The sequence below is a fragment of the Squalius cephalus genome, assembly GCF_949319135.1.
Source record: "Squalius cephalus genome assembly, chromosome: 8".
Taxonomy (NCBI): Eukaryota; Metazoa; Chordata; class Actinopteri; order Cypriniformes; family Leuciscidae; genus Squalius; species Squalius cephalus.
In genome coordinates this window covers 8,719,955-8,734,610 of record NC_137129.1, presented here as the reverse complement: position 1 = coordinate 8,734,610, position 14,656 = coordinate 8,719,955, and the positions used below count along the sequence as shown (strand labels likewise).

Sequence of the window (14,656 nt, the reverse complement as noted above, 5' to 3'; positions counted from 1 at the left end):
AGAGAGAGAGAGAGAGAGAGAGATATACGGATTAAGATATTTAAGGCCCTTTAATTTCCGCAATTAATTAATAAAGGCCCTTTTAATTTCTGTCTGCATTTTCCAATTTTAATTTAATTAAAGTCCTAAAAACAGAATCTACTGTATAACGCGGTATTTCACGGAATTTGTTACATTTTTGATGAATAAATAAAAAGTAGGTCAGTACACTTAAATCAAATCACGATACAGACTAGTGTCTGTAAATATTAAACCGCAAAAATAATATTTAAATATTGATCTTGCATGTTCTGAGTGTCTCTGTGTGAATGAATGACGCGGACGTGCGCAACTCAAAGGTCTTTGCGGCAACCCTTCAAAATAAAGTTAGGTTTAACTTGAAGAAATTGAAAAATGAAGTCCCAAAAGATTAAAGCGAGAAAAAAAAAACGGAATACAGAAAAATTTTAATGGACTAAACGGAATTTGGAAAAAAATAAAAAGGAATTTCATAGGGCCCTTGAAAATGAGTGCATTCCCATAGTTGGAAGTGATTTGTGATATTACAAATCAGCTCTGAGTCTAAGCCCAGATCTGTGCCGCATTCATCAGACTTAAAGTAAAGCTGTTCATTTCCGTAAGCATGTGTTCATTTGTGTCCTATTGAGAATAACAAAACCGACACATCTGTTCAGGGCAGTACGCATTTCCCCTCAATCAATCAAACAGTTGACATCTTTACACCCTAGTGCCCATAGAATAAACCTATTGGCCTACACAGATAACCTCCCCTTTCCTGGATGTGTTTGCACCTCTTTCCTGTCCAGACCAATTCATGCACAACCCACTGGAATGAAGCCTTATGCAACAGGATGTTTGATTGAGCCACCGGCGGCATTTTTCGCTCAGGTCTAAGATGTTCACACACTCCCTCACAAACGCACGCACCCTCATCTAATCGCCGATGCAGGCTAAGCACGTTGCTGATTGCAGAGGAGGCTTATGCCAAAGCTCTGTTTCCAACAGCTTTGAGGGTAATTCCTCATTCGCTGTTTTTCTTTCGTCCGTTATACCTTAAGTGGAGAACGGGCGGAAGGAACGAAGCCTGCAGCCTCCCATCACACAGACTTCGCACAGTTCCTCAAAGGAATGCACCGCTTGCCTTGTAGCACCATTGAACAGGACTGTTTTCCTCTCTCTTATAGTGAGCGAAAAACATCTAGAAGCAAATGGTTATGGTGAGAGATGGGGGCGTGAGTTCCTGGAACGTAACACGGTCAGGCATATGCTTTTCCCAGAGCATGAGTGGTATTCTCCTTCATTTCCTGTTTAAAGTGAACACCAAATAAAAGAGGTATGAAGGTTACCACACGGCTGATGAGAAGCACCTTTTAGCAGAGTATGACCTGGTCGTATGCCAAACAAAGCAGGTTAACAGTAGTTAATGCATGATTTGAGATCATAAACTAACAGTGAGCAACAGCATTTATTAACCTTGGTTAGTGTTAATTATAAATATACTATTGTTTATTGTTACATTAATAGCACAGTTTTTTCACAGGCATAGCAAAAACACAAAGTACATATAAACACAAACTTCCACAACATCCAAAAATAACTCAAATTGTAGGAGAGCAAAAATTCCTATTCTTAATGGGTATTTTTTGTATTATTGTCCAGGAAAAATACCAAATATTTGAAGATCAACTCAAGATTTATTTTGAGAGAATGTATCTGCAATTCAAGTGTATTTAGTTTAACTCCACTTACCATTTTTTCCCACTTGTTTGAATTATAACAAAGGCATTCAAAATAAAATGTATGGAAACCAATCTTAAAGGGATAGTTCACACAAAATTGAAAATGCTGTAATCATTTAGGCTACTCATCCTCATGTTGTTCCAAACTAGTGTGACTGTATTTCTTCTGTGGATAACAAAAGATGAGTTAAAAAAAAAAAGTTTTGGTTAACATTGACTTCCATTGTGCACTGTAAAAAATCATGACAACATATGCTTTTACATTACTTTAACTCATCAAAATACTTTTTCATATTATATTTAAGCAATTTAAATTATTTAATTATTATAAAAAACATTTTTTATATAAGTTATATGAGATTCGAAAGTCAGTTTGATATAATTTAAGTTGAAATGATTTGTGCAGCTAACTTTATTTTGCTTAAATTTAAGACAGCAACTGAACTTTTTTTCAACTGAACAGTTTTTTTTAAATGAAATAGGTGGACATGTTTAAGTGTATGGACATTCATTAAAACCACTCAAAGAATATCTTATTTTATGTTCAACAGAATGAAGAAAGTAATTTTTTTCATTTTTGGTTGAACTATCCCTTTAATATCTTACGTAGTTTCAAGTCAATTAAATTGAACTTGTTTCAAGATTAGAAAACAAGTCAAACTGACTAATAAAGCTCATCAAGAAGTCATTTTTTGCAGTGTACAACTTGCAATGTTAAAAATGTATTAGAGTATGCAAAATGTACATTAACCAAGATTAATAAATGCTTTGATAAAAAGTATTGTACACTGTTATGTCATGTTATCTAGTATGACTGTTAACACACACATAACCTTATTGTAAAGTGTTACCAATGAACAAATAATTTTGAAGGTACAATAATAAACAAATAAAAATAACTAATAATCGTAATCTTTTAAAAGCTTCACTTTATACATAGAAAGAAAAGAGGCCTCTGTCATCTAAAAATTGACAGCACCAGTGGCACAGGCTCACATTCGCATGTAACAGGGTTTGGTTGCTCAGTCAAGGTCAGCAACTCTGCCCTCTAGTGGCACTCACTGTATTACAAAATCCATGTGGATCACTGGTCTTCTTACCAGTCCAGAACAAAGCTGGAATGCACATCTCAGTTGGCAAACAAACATCTGAAGCACTATGAATAATACAAAAAAGAAGAATCTCCATGAGACAGTACATGACAATCCAAATACTTTATAAGTTTGACACTCGGTCCTGTCCCATGTTATAAACAGATTAGTTTATTCCTTCACCTTTGGTGAGTGTTCGCTGGCTGCAAATACAAGACATCGCCTCTCATAAACCCAAAGTAAAAGTTCAACCTATTGGTGTGTCCAACATTTCCCATATGCTTCACAGTCTGCATTGGGCCAGGTCCTCTGTCTAGTCTCTCCCACTGATTGAGCATGTGTAATGGATTTCGTATCATTTTCCTCTGTTGCACGGTAAAATAAAATAAAAACTCAAATGGGAATTGAATCTGCAGTAAGCCTTTACACGCTGAATGAAAAGAGACATCCATAATGGTTTGGATACAAGCTTTGCTTCTTTTTATTTCTCAGATATGGCTTCTCCAGGGCCAAACATTTACATCCACCTTGAGCTATAGGGATCTAAAGCACAGGAAAATATAGTCTCCAACATCCACAATAGATTTTAATAGCTTCTAAACGAGATTGAGTGAGTGAAGTTGCCCCAGAGTTAAAAAGACAGACGGTTGGACATGAACAAAGGCTTACTGACCAGCACAACCAATGAATGTTAACCCGATTATGAATGGTCCGTATATAAAAGCCTCCATCAGGTTGGTTGGAGTCATGTAATGCAATAAAGAAAAAAATGCATTTCATCAGCCCCAATCTGGCAGAGCTATCTGTCATCATAAAACGCAGTCAGCAGAGTTATTGGGGCATCCCAAAGGTGGGCATCCATGGTTACAACATTGCCTCGCCATTACGACTTCACAGTGCCAAACTATTTGCCTTTGTGTACTTTGCCCAAGCGGTCAAAATTTGGCTTAGCATGACCCCATTAGCCCCTGCTGGTAGATGCCATAACTACACTAACTGGACCAGGAAAAAATTAAATAAAAAATTATACGAGCAAAACATAGTAATTAACACACACACACGCACACGCACGCACACGCACGCACACACACACACACACACACACACACACACACACACACACACACGCACACACGCACATAATAAATAAAAAATAAACAAAAAACAAAAGAACACACAAATAACTAAAACTTAAAATGAAAAAGACTAAATATGAATAAAATCTCTAATATTACATAAATACTAAAATAACACTGGTCCAATGTTGTTTTGGACCCCACTGACTTTCACAGTATGGACAAAAACAGCTAAAAACATTCTTCCAAGTATATTATTTTGTGTTCCACAGAAAGTCAATCATACAGGTTGGGAACGACATGAGGTTGAGTAAATGTCCGAATTTTCATTTTTGGGAGAACTATCCCTTTAAAAACCATGAAATGGACTATTCATGATGTCATTTTCAGCTCATCTAATTGGCTGAAAAAGTGCTGTGGTCCCATGAGCAAAAATGGCAGATTTAAAATTGCAAGATAAACTGCTAATGCAAAACGGATAGCTTTCTGCAGGTGTTATAGATCTCCTTGGCTTCACCTAACTGAAATGCACATATGGAGAGAAGGGTCAAAGTGTGTTTGAGGGAGTGAGGTGTTTGGTAGATTGAAGCTATCGCTGTAACTGTACACAGAAAGGTGGGATGCTGTCTGCTGCGTCTCCTGATAACAGGACCAGATGAGACGCATCCATCATAAAATCACATCATACTTCACAGCTGACTTTCCCATCCTCTAAACTAAGCGCAGACAGCATCCCATCTAGAAGCTTTGGACCATCTCCAGCCGCAGGAATCGGAAGTGTGTGAGGAGGATGATGGGCTCTTGCTCTGTGGAGTGTCTCAGACACTTTTTCTCTAACCTCTTTTTTCCACTCAGGGGTTCAGGTCACCTCGGAGGCTTGTGTAATGTGGTAGCGCTAACGGCACTGATGCACAGGTTTGCAGTCAGACCTAAACCGCTTCTCCTGCTGAAAGCCATCATGCTGAGGCGCCAAATGTTTTTAGAAGAGAGCATGTCGTCTTTTCCAGACTGGGTCTGTTTCAGTTCTGTAGAAGCTGGGCCCTGCTACTCAGACGAGAAAAAAGTATTATTGAATACTATTCCCCAGTGCTCTTGGTGAAGAATGTATTATGAAAGCACATTCCCTTCTCTCTCACAGTTCTCTCTCACTCTCCGTCTGAAATTAAGACTGCAGCATTGAGCTCATGCCATGTGCAGTAGTTGATTATGTGTAGAAAAGCTTAAACATTACAAAGAAGCTCTTTTAGACCTTTTTTGACATATAATGACATAACATCATGTACAAAACTTGCTGATGTGAGAACATAACTACTGCTGATGAAGCTACATCTAAAGTTGAAAAAACAAGACTTTTCCACTCAAGTCAACAAGAAATGCTGTTTGCAACTCATTTTACTTCCATAACCTGACATATTTTATATTGTTACGGTTATTTAAAAAGAGAAGCAATGTAAGGCGGGACTAATTTTATCCATAAAAACTGATTGGATCGTGAAAAAGTGGGCGTTATATATGAAAACAAAGGCAGGTGGTTGGAGAGAAGTGGCTGAGAAAAAAATGGGTATTTGTGACATCAGCAGTGTAGGCGGAGCAAGACATTACATTTTGTGGAATGATTATGAAGACAATTTTTGTAAAATTCAGAAGAATGGCAACCAAGGAATCATTCAAAATAGGACAATGAATGTTTGTTAAGTAATAATAGTAAGAATTATTATGAACAAACAACAAGAAATAATTTTTATAAATAATAAATAGGGTCAATTTTGGTTTCATGTTGACTTTAAAAGAAACTATTTAATGTGCGATTTTAACCTCTGAAGTGGACTATGTCTGACAGGTCAAAACATGCAACACTTTCATAATAATAATAATAATAAATTACTTCCAATTTGGTTTCATTTAGACTTTCATACGAGCCGATTGAAAGAGACATTTTAACCTCTGAAGTGGACTGTCTAATAGGTCAAAATGCATCAATTTCTGAAGCTAAAAAGTGGGCAGGGAATTGAGAATCCTGTGGGTGGAGCTAAAATTTAAGCGAGTGGCATTGGTGCGCAACAGAGTGCAGACCAAACAGTCCCAGGTGTCAGTTAGAGCGAGGCTGCTGCAGTTATATAACTCTCTCCCTCTCCAACTTCAAAACAGCTGTGTGACCTACCACACTACCTGAACCACACAACCTATACAGCCACAAGCACACACAAACGCACACACCCAGCATCAGCATAAATGCAAATGGTAGCCACATGGCTCTGTTTAGAAAAATACGCCACATATTTTGCAGAGATTAATGGGGCTAGAGCACTAAAACATTCAGTTAATCTGCCTTGTGTGTAGCAGTGCGCTGAGAATTATGTTGGTCTCATGATTGAGATGTAAACCCGACTGTTTTTCCTCCCTCTCTCTCCGTCTTGCATTTGGATTCAATTGCTGTGAAGCAACGGGATATGAAAAACATTTTCAAAGATGACATATGCCTGCACTCAGAGGGAAGGAAAATGAAAGATTCAGATATGAACTTACCTCACCCTTCTGTTTCACCTCAATTTCTCAGGCAGGTAACTTCTGCAGGTCAGGTGGTTTCTTTTCTGTGTTCCCTCTTCAGACAGTCATCTCTGGAGAAATAACTTGAGGAGATGTGATGGGAACCCAGCAGACAGGGAAGTCTCGGGAATGCCTTGGCACTTGGTCGCAGTCAAACAGTGTTTACATACGAGTAGAAAGGACTAATACAACTCTAGAGAAAGTTCTGGTTCTCAATGGCAGGTGCCAATCTGGTTCTTGTTCTTACTTCTGTCTCTGGAGAAAATTAAGTCCATGTGCTTGTCGCAGTGAACGAAAAAAAGTCCTTGTGGTGTTGTCTCCAGACTGGATACAAGTAGATTTCAGACGCACCTTCTGAATCTCTGTGCACTCTCACAGGGTGGAAAGTAGGAGGGAGAGAGAGAGAAAGAGAGAGAGGGAGAGGGAGAATGTGAGAGGCAGGGTGCTCGACTTCACTAGGCAGTGGCTCTCCTGACTCCAGGCAAGAAGAGGACCTCCTTACAGGGCTTTTAACTGGGGGCAAAGCACCTGGAAGCTCCCAGTCTCTTTTCTTGCAAGTATTTTTTTCCAAACAGAGAGAGTGGATCGTTTCACTGGTACCCTCCATATGAAAGGCAAGTGTCTGCGGCCGGGTAGAATAAGGAAGCAGTATAGAGGATGGGGTGGGGTAGGTGGAGTAAAGGGATGGATATGCACCCCTCCTCTTTTCCCGGTAACCATTTAAGCCCTTGTTTTCCCACCTCCAACATAAACATCTGCAAACAAATGCTTGCACTCATACAAACAGACAAATCTTTCCCAGAAAGCACCTTTTGGAAAATTCAGGCTGTGCTGGCGCAGCTCGCAGTGCATTGATTTCACCTCAGCGAAAGCATTCTTTCACAAAATGCCTCAAATTTGCTGTCCTAAACGTTCCGGCACACGATTATAAGCACGTATGCAGCAATAAGTATAGTGGAAGTCTGTTTTTGTGTAATCTTGCCAGACTCTCAGCCAATTAAACCAATCAGTTTTATGAGATGAGATTACATTTCTTGGCTGACTGATCTGGACTGTGAACCACTTAGCAACAGTTCCCAAGTGGAACCTTTCCCGGATGAATTGCTACGATAATATGTACAAATGCTTAATTCAGAATGTGTAAAGCAGCGTTTTGAGGCTTCAATTCGAGATACGCATTAACACAGTTAATGACCCCTATTTTATTCTCCTGGAAGAAAAAATCCTTAATTATTTTGGGTAATTATGTGAAGAGTGTGTAAGAACAAGCAGTGTTACAGAATATGTTATCTAGACCTAAATTAACCATCATCGTGGCGCTCTGCTCCTAATCTAATCCCAATAACAATGAGCTCATTCAGTTCCAATTAGCCACTGTGCAACATATACGAACTGTAGCTAATTTGCAACACCAACTTTATCATAATATCCAATCAAAAAACCCAAGATTAGATTAAGCGCACATTGAAAAATGGGGGATTTGAAGCCTCGGGTAGGGCCTGATATAGCTTTGGATAATGCCAGAGGAGACGGAGCAACAAGTGGGGCATTGTGCTCGGAGGGAGCTACGGCTAAGACTAGCCACTGGATACCTTCCATCCATGCAGCCCCTGACATGGTTGGATATTAGGTGCGTTATCAGATGCTAATCTGAGTTTGTGTGTCTCGTAAGTAATGGAACAGACAATAAAGAGGCACGCGGCTAATTACTGACCTGTTTATATGCACTACGTTCACATGGTGGGCTTTGAAAGTTGGACCCAAAGGTCAAGAAAACACATTTGTGTTCAGCAATTCATTGGTTTGAACCAGCATGACAAAACCTGATAGTGATGAATCAAAATATGGGCTAATTCACACTGCACCAACATTACAGACATAAGGCCATTGCACACTGAGTCCGAAATTCGCATCCGAAATTTTCGCACGTTAAAAAAAAAATCAATCAATCACGCTTGCACACTGTCTACGAAACTTTCGTCCGTAATAAAAAAATTCGTATCGGGTTCGATTTTCTGCGTTTTTCGCATCCTTAGCCAGTATTTTGAGAGGTTTTTTGACAATTCAGAGCCGTACAAGCGAACAACAAAATCCAGAATGGCGTCTGACAAGTTAATTAATTCGATCAAGTGTTTACATGTTCTCTCGATCGGATTAGAAAAGGAATAAACCTCCCCTCAGATCGAAATTTCGGATCGATTAAGGTGTGATTGAGCAGCCAATTCGATTATTTGGGTATATAATATAACCTGTATACAGCTGTTCTGTCTGCCCAGCACTTCCGCCGGCCGGCCATGTGTGTGTGTGTCCATACCTTAGACATAACAGGATCGATTGGTTCACGGAAATTGGTGGTCTTCTTTTTAATATGTGGCTCCAGTATCGCTATCAAAGCATCAAACTGTTCCACTGACATTCTGAGGTAAATTTTGAATCGCTCGGGATAATTTCGCAACTCCTTGATAAGGAGGTGAAACTCTCCTTCCTCTCGGCGCAATCTCAGGATTGGATGGACCCAATATTTCCTCTTTCTTTTTCTCTTTTTTAGAAGAAAGAGGGCAACAAAATCATCCTCACTGCTTGACGAATCCATTTTGTATTTTTTGCGTTTTTTCCGCAAAGGTTTAATAAACACGCATCGAAGTGTGCAAGGTTTCTGTGCGTGACGAATTTTAAGGCTGACGAACACGAAAAAACGCATGCGAAAATTTCGGACTCAGTGTGCAATGGCCTATACTCTTCAGGTTTTGTTGGATCAGTATGATACCCCTTTCAATGTCTGTTGCCATTGTTAGACACTTGTTTTCGAGTCGCCAGATATTCGTTTGTCGCGTTGTAGAACGTCTAAGAAGTGACATACTGTAATCTGGCAACTCGAAAACAAGTGTCTACCAACGGCAAAAGACATCGAAAGGGGTGACATGCTGATCCGACAAAACATGAAGAACGTGTCTGTCTGCGTTGGTTGGTGCAGTGTGAATTAGACTTAAAATTATCGAAAAGTACATACACACTATTTCTTGATTAAAGGAGCATTTCAGGTTCAAAACAAGTTAGGCTCAATCGATAACATTTGATAAAATGATAAGCTTCACATTTCTGCTTTTAAATTGGCCTCATTCGCTTCCATTGCAAGCCCATCGACTTTTCTTTTTTAATAAAACTTTTTAATAAATAATTTTTTGGTGCAATCAACATGGAAAAAATGCTGTCAAATGATCTTAACTCGTATTGAACCCAAATATTCCATTAAGAGTAGGCTTAGTGCTTTCGTGTGAATTCAAACCTTTACTAGTGCTGAATAAACATAACCTATTGTGTTCTTGAACCATGTTGTTGGCTACCTCTGAATATGCGTGATTAAAAGGAGTGGGGCGAGACTAAGCTCTTAGTTTTCATGACCAGGTGAACTGTTTCCTATGAGGATAAGCATATTTTTGTAATGACCGCTCTCCTCAGTGGGTTGGGGGCTTTGAAGACCATCATTAGCCACAAACTTTAATAGCAATGGCTTTTCGTGTTCTTTGCCGGTTTGTTTGATCTATCCAAGCAATTTTCTCAATGAGAGTCACTCAAAGATTATCAGATATTGAAATGAGTATGAATAGTGCTCTGCAAAGAGAAAACAGACCTCAGTTTTTCTCCTAAACTTAATAATCTTACTAATCTTAGCTGCTGATCATGCCATTAACCGATGTAAATAGTCAAGGATCCCTTCAACGAACCACTTCAGGTCTTGATTTCCATCACTTCAATGTCCACAGAAATGTCTGGACCATGGTCTGTTCTTGCTATAGCTGATGGAGGATCTATGAAACTACTCAATGTCACTGTTAAAGGAACAGTTAACCAAAAAAAAAAAAAAAAGAAGAAGATATTTTTAATGTTTCAACTGTAATTTCTAGACCTTGAAAAGTCATATAAATTAATAGCATTGTATAGCTCCATGGGCATTTTTCTATTGAATTTATATTTTCACAACAAATCACAAACAAATGGAAAAGATCATGGGGTCTCAAATCGTTAGCCATTTAGTCAAAATGTGGAGAATCATTGCTTTAAAAGAATTACACATTTGTGTAAGAAAGACACTTTCAACAACTTAAAGGAAAAAAGCTTATCCTATTTTGAGGATTGTGAATCAACTGTCATAATATAGGCTCATTAATCATATGACATCATCAGTGTCGACAAATGGGGAATCGGAAATTCTTACTTGCATTGAAGAGACCATTACAGTCTTCACAGAGGAACGGATGAGTTTTCCGTGCGTCTTCTTGTGATGTCATCAATAGTATCCTATGTGTGCGGTTTTGAGTTGCAGGCTGCCATTCACACCCAGGTGTCAGGGTGTTTTTTTTACACATCTCAGTGAAGTGACTTGGGGAGTAGAAGGGAAGGCCTGCCACTGGAGCTCATTCACAAACCAGCTGACCTCACCACCTCCACCCTGCCTTTACAAGGTGAAATTGACCCATGGAAACACTCCTGGTAACAAGAGTTTCCCTACTCTTTCACCCTGTCATGTTCCGTGAGCGAAGTATATAAAAATAAACAGCCATCACAAAACTGAATGCCACGGCATTCCATCAGAAAAGCTGTTTTGCTTTACACGACTGCCAGGAACGACTGCTAAAAGTAAGCTATGACACCTGCGACGGTTGACACCCCACCCAAGGCTCCAGTTTTCTGAGTCAGAGCTCATGTGTGGACCTGTGTGTGTTTTACTGAAGGGCCCACTGTGTCCTTGTATGTTAATATGTTTTGGGTGGAACCTAAGCACTTTCACAGCCCATTACCTCTCAGCAGAGGTATTAGGAACGAGGTATCAGAGGACAAGGCACCACCACACCACTAGAGGCACTAGACAACCACTGAACCCCAAACAGTCATTGAAATGTACAAATTAAGGTTGTCTTGAGGGCTTATGAACGTAACAATAAGATGATGATACATTGGGACCAAGCCAAATATTACTTATCAAAATAAAAAAAGGATGCAAAACCACCATTAAATGTGCTGGCACTATATTTCAAGATGGCCACTTTGTGAACATAGACAAAATGAGAGTCATTCAATTGATCAAAAGTGACACTAAAGACATTTATAATATTAAGAAAGGTTTCTATTTCAAATAAATGGTGCTCTTTGAATGTTCTATTGATCAAAAAAATCCTTAAATTTGTAACGGTTTCCAGAAAGATTCCAAGCAGCACAACTGTTTTCAACATTGATAATGAGAAGAAATGTTTCTTGAGCAGCAGCTGAGAATGATTTCATATGACACTGAAGACTGCAGTAATGGCTGCTGAAAATTCAGCTTTGCCATCACAGGAATAAATTACATTTAATTTATATTCAAATAGAAAACAGTTCTTTTAAATTGTAAAATGCACAATATTACTGTTTTACACCTATTACTGTTTTCACGACAAGCCCCTGGCACTTGGCTTAGGTTCAATGTGACATATTATTCGGGTGATGGAGCCCAACCTTTGTCTCCTGTAACCTTAAAGTGGAATGCCTGGCATCTGGTAGTTGGTGGTGCTGGTAGATGTGGATGAAGGGGGGGGATAAACACTGAAACTGATATAAAGTTCTCAGAGAAATTCCTTTATATATGGTTAGTGAGGCTGCCAGGGCTCAGGCTGGCACAGGAGAAGAGAAGAGTGATGCTCTGCCTGACCCATCTTGTACCTCAGTCATGTTTCCTCAAGGTAATTATTTTACATTGATAAAAGGAGCACTAAAGAGGTTGAGAGATATGGAGGACAGAAGGGACACTGTCCTTTCTCTCTGGGTTAGAAGTGCACGATATAGATTAGAAGAGCGGGCAGGTAAACTTTACTTCTGGCTGGATGAGAAAGAGGAAACAAGCACTATGGCTAGATGACAGGAACCATTAGGAAATTCCTAACAAGGGAGGAGAAAAAGGAGGGAGTTTACATCCCTACCGATTGCACTAAAAGCCTACTTTCAGCAAGTCTGATATCCTTAAATGACAAATAGTACTTTGTTGCCGTTTTTAAGGCCAGCTATTTTGTAGTTGATCTTAAACTGAAAACATCCAAATGAGCATTCAGACAACAAAAGGGACACTCAACTTGACCATAAGTTGGACTGATAAGTTGAATAAGTTGGACTAATTAGATAGCTGTGCACGTTACGTACTCCAAGACGCAACAAATATCATACGAGTACCACATCACTTAAAGTTAATCTTTAAAAACACCAATAATTTAATAACATTCTTACATTTTTTTGCAAATCTCAAAACAAAAATCCATTTTTCATAATTTACATTCGAGTTTTTTAAGTTTTCAGTGTTTTTTATTTTTTTATTTATTTTTTTATTTTAGCTAAAATAATATTGACTCTTTTGCATTTATCAGTTATCAGACATTTCTGAAATAATAATCAGCTTATCGTTATTAGCCAAAATGCTAATATAGGTGGACCCCTATTTTTGAGTCACTTCAGGTGCAATAAAAGTACTTAGTATCATCTTGGAAATTAATCACATCTATGCGTTTTCTGTTGCTAAAATTTAAACAACTGATTAAGTAATTCAGTAATTAAGTTCCTAATTAATAAATACTCTGCATGACTGTATATTTTTATCCAACAAAAAGGCAAAACACTGAAGTATAGGTTATTATTAAGTATGTGAAGGTTATTAAAAGTTATTTTTTAAAGCCAAGTCCACACAATATTAGTGTCTGTTTGCATGCAAAGCCTGATCTAGACTATTAGTCTTAAAGGGATAGTTGCCCTAAAATGAAAATGCTGTCATGCTTTACTCACCCTCATGTCATTTCAAACCTGTATGACTTAGAATTTCTTTCGAAACACAAAAGAAAATATTTTGAAGAATGCCAGTAACCAGATAGTTTTGATTACCATTGACTTCCATTGCATTTACTCACCCTCATGTCATTCCAAACCTGTGCGACTTTTTTTCTCTTGGAACACAAGAGAAGAAACACAAAAGAAACACTGAGTCTCAAACTATCTTATTTTATGTTCCACAGAAGAAATTTCAATCAGTAATTATTATGTGGTTTATGGGTAAGTGAACAGAGTAAAATCTTAATTAGTGGAGAATGACTAGGCTTTATAATCTCAAAAATAAAACAACAATAATAATATTTGCCTACTACACAGAAAATGACTGACAGGCAGAGGCAGACACGCATGGACTCACATGCAGACAAGCACACAAACTGTAAATGTCTGGACGCTGCCGATAAGAGCTCCACTTTCACTGATTGTTATCTCAGAGCATTGAATGTTTCGGCCTCTCCTACCCCTCAAATGTTTATTCACGTGCGACACAGGATGAGAACCGCAGACTTAAGAGATAATTGGGATTGAAAGGGTTCAACAACTAAAAAAAAAAATCATAGTTTTACTTTGTTTTTCTTTTAAAAAATAATTTTCTATTTTCAAACCAGCAGGCGGGAGAGCAATTTCCTCCACAGCAGGGGCAACGAAATCCAAAAACCCAAACAATCATGTTAGAATAAATAACGTAAACTCCCTGAGTTAAAAACCCCAGGCATAATTCCAAATTCCTTACATGGATGGATTTTAAGGGCCACAGCCTTTTATTTTACAGCTTGCGATCAAACTTCCAAGAGTGGAAAAGACAGAAGAAAAGCACATTGCAGGCACCAGCACTGTGGTTTGAACTATGCACACAAGGGGGCAACATTTTTGAAAAACATTCAACAATAATGCAAGCCATTGTGATGCCCATTCTAACCTCCCTGACTAGACAACAAAAACGACCAAAAATGTAAAAACAAAATGGAAAATTATCTACAGAACAAATCACTGCAACAAAACTGCAACAGATGTTAAGAAAAAGCAAGTGCTTACAGTTCATTCTTCGCATCATCAGTGTCCACTGAGACTTTGTTTGACAGTAAATAAAAGCATGGCATGAATCTTCATCATACACTCAATGCAATTCACCCAACTGACTCACTGGGAAAAACACTGACCTCTGTCAATTTCTAAGTCCTGGTTTGGATCGTACATGACCCTGGTTGAGAGTATCATCCCGTAACGACCCTTTAACAAGCGTCCAAGTGCCCCGTCTCACCTAGTTTCCTGAGAAACCATGTCAACATGGCCTGGCCTCAATGACAACAGGAATCCCTCCCTAAACAGCTGCTTCCACTAACGTCATTTTACCAAA

The 14,656-nt window shown here is 38.6% G+C and overlaps 1 protein-coding gene across 4 annotated transcripts in view; it reads right to left on the bottom strand.

The window, feature by feature from the left end:
- col8a2 (collagen, type VIII, alpha 2) overlaps positions 1-14,656 on the bottom strand; it is a 107,589-nt gene that overhangs the window by 48,854 nt on the left and 44,079 nt on the right. Inside the window, exon 1 of one of the 4 annotated variants that reach the window (XM_079877816.1) lies at positions 14,460-14,525. The exons of 1 other annotated variant lie outside the window; for it this stretch is intronic. The gene's annotated coding sequence lies outside the window, so the exon portion shown is untranslated. Of the gene's footprint in view, positions 1-6,432; positions 7,398-14,459; positions 14,526-14,656 lie in introns of those variants that run through there. 2 more of the 4 variants (XM_079877817.1, XM_079877815.1) reach the window with 2 other exon arrangements.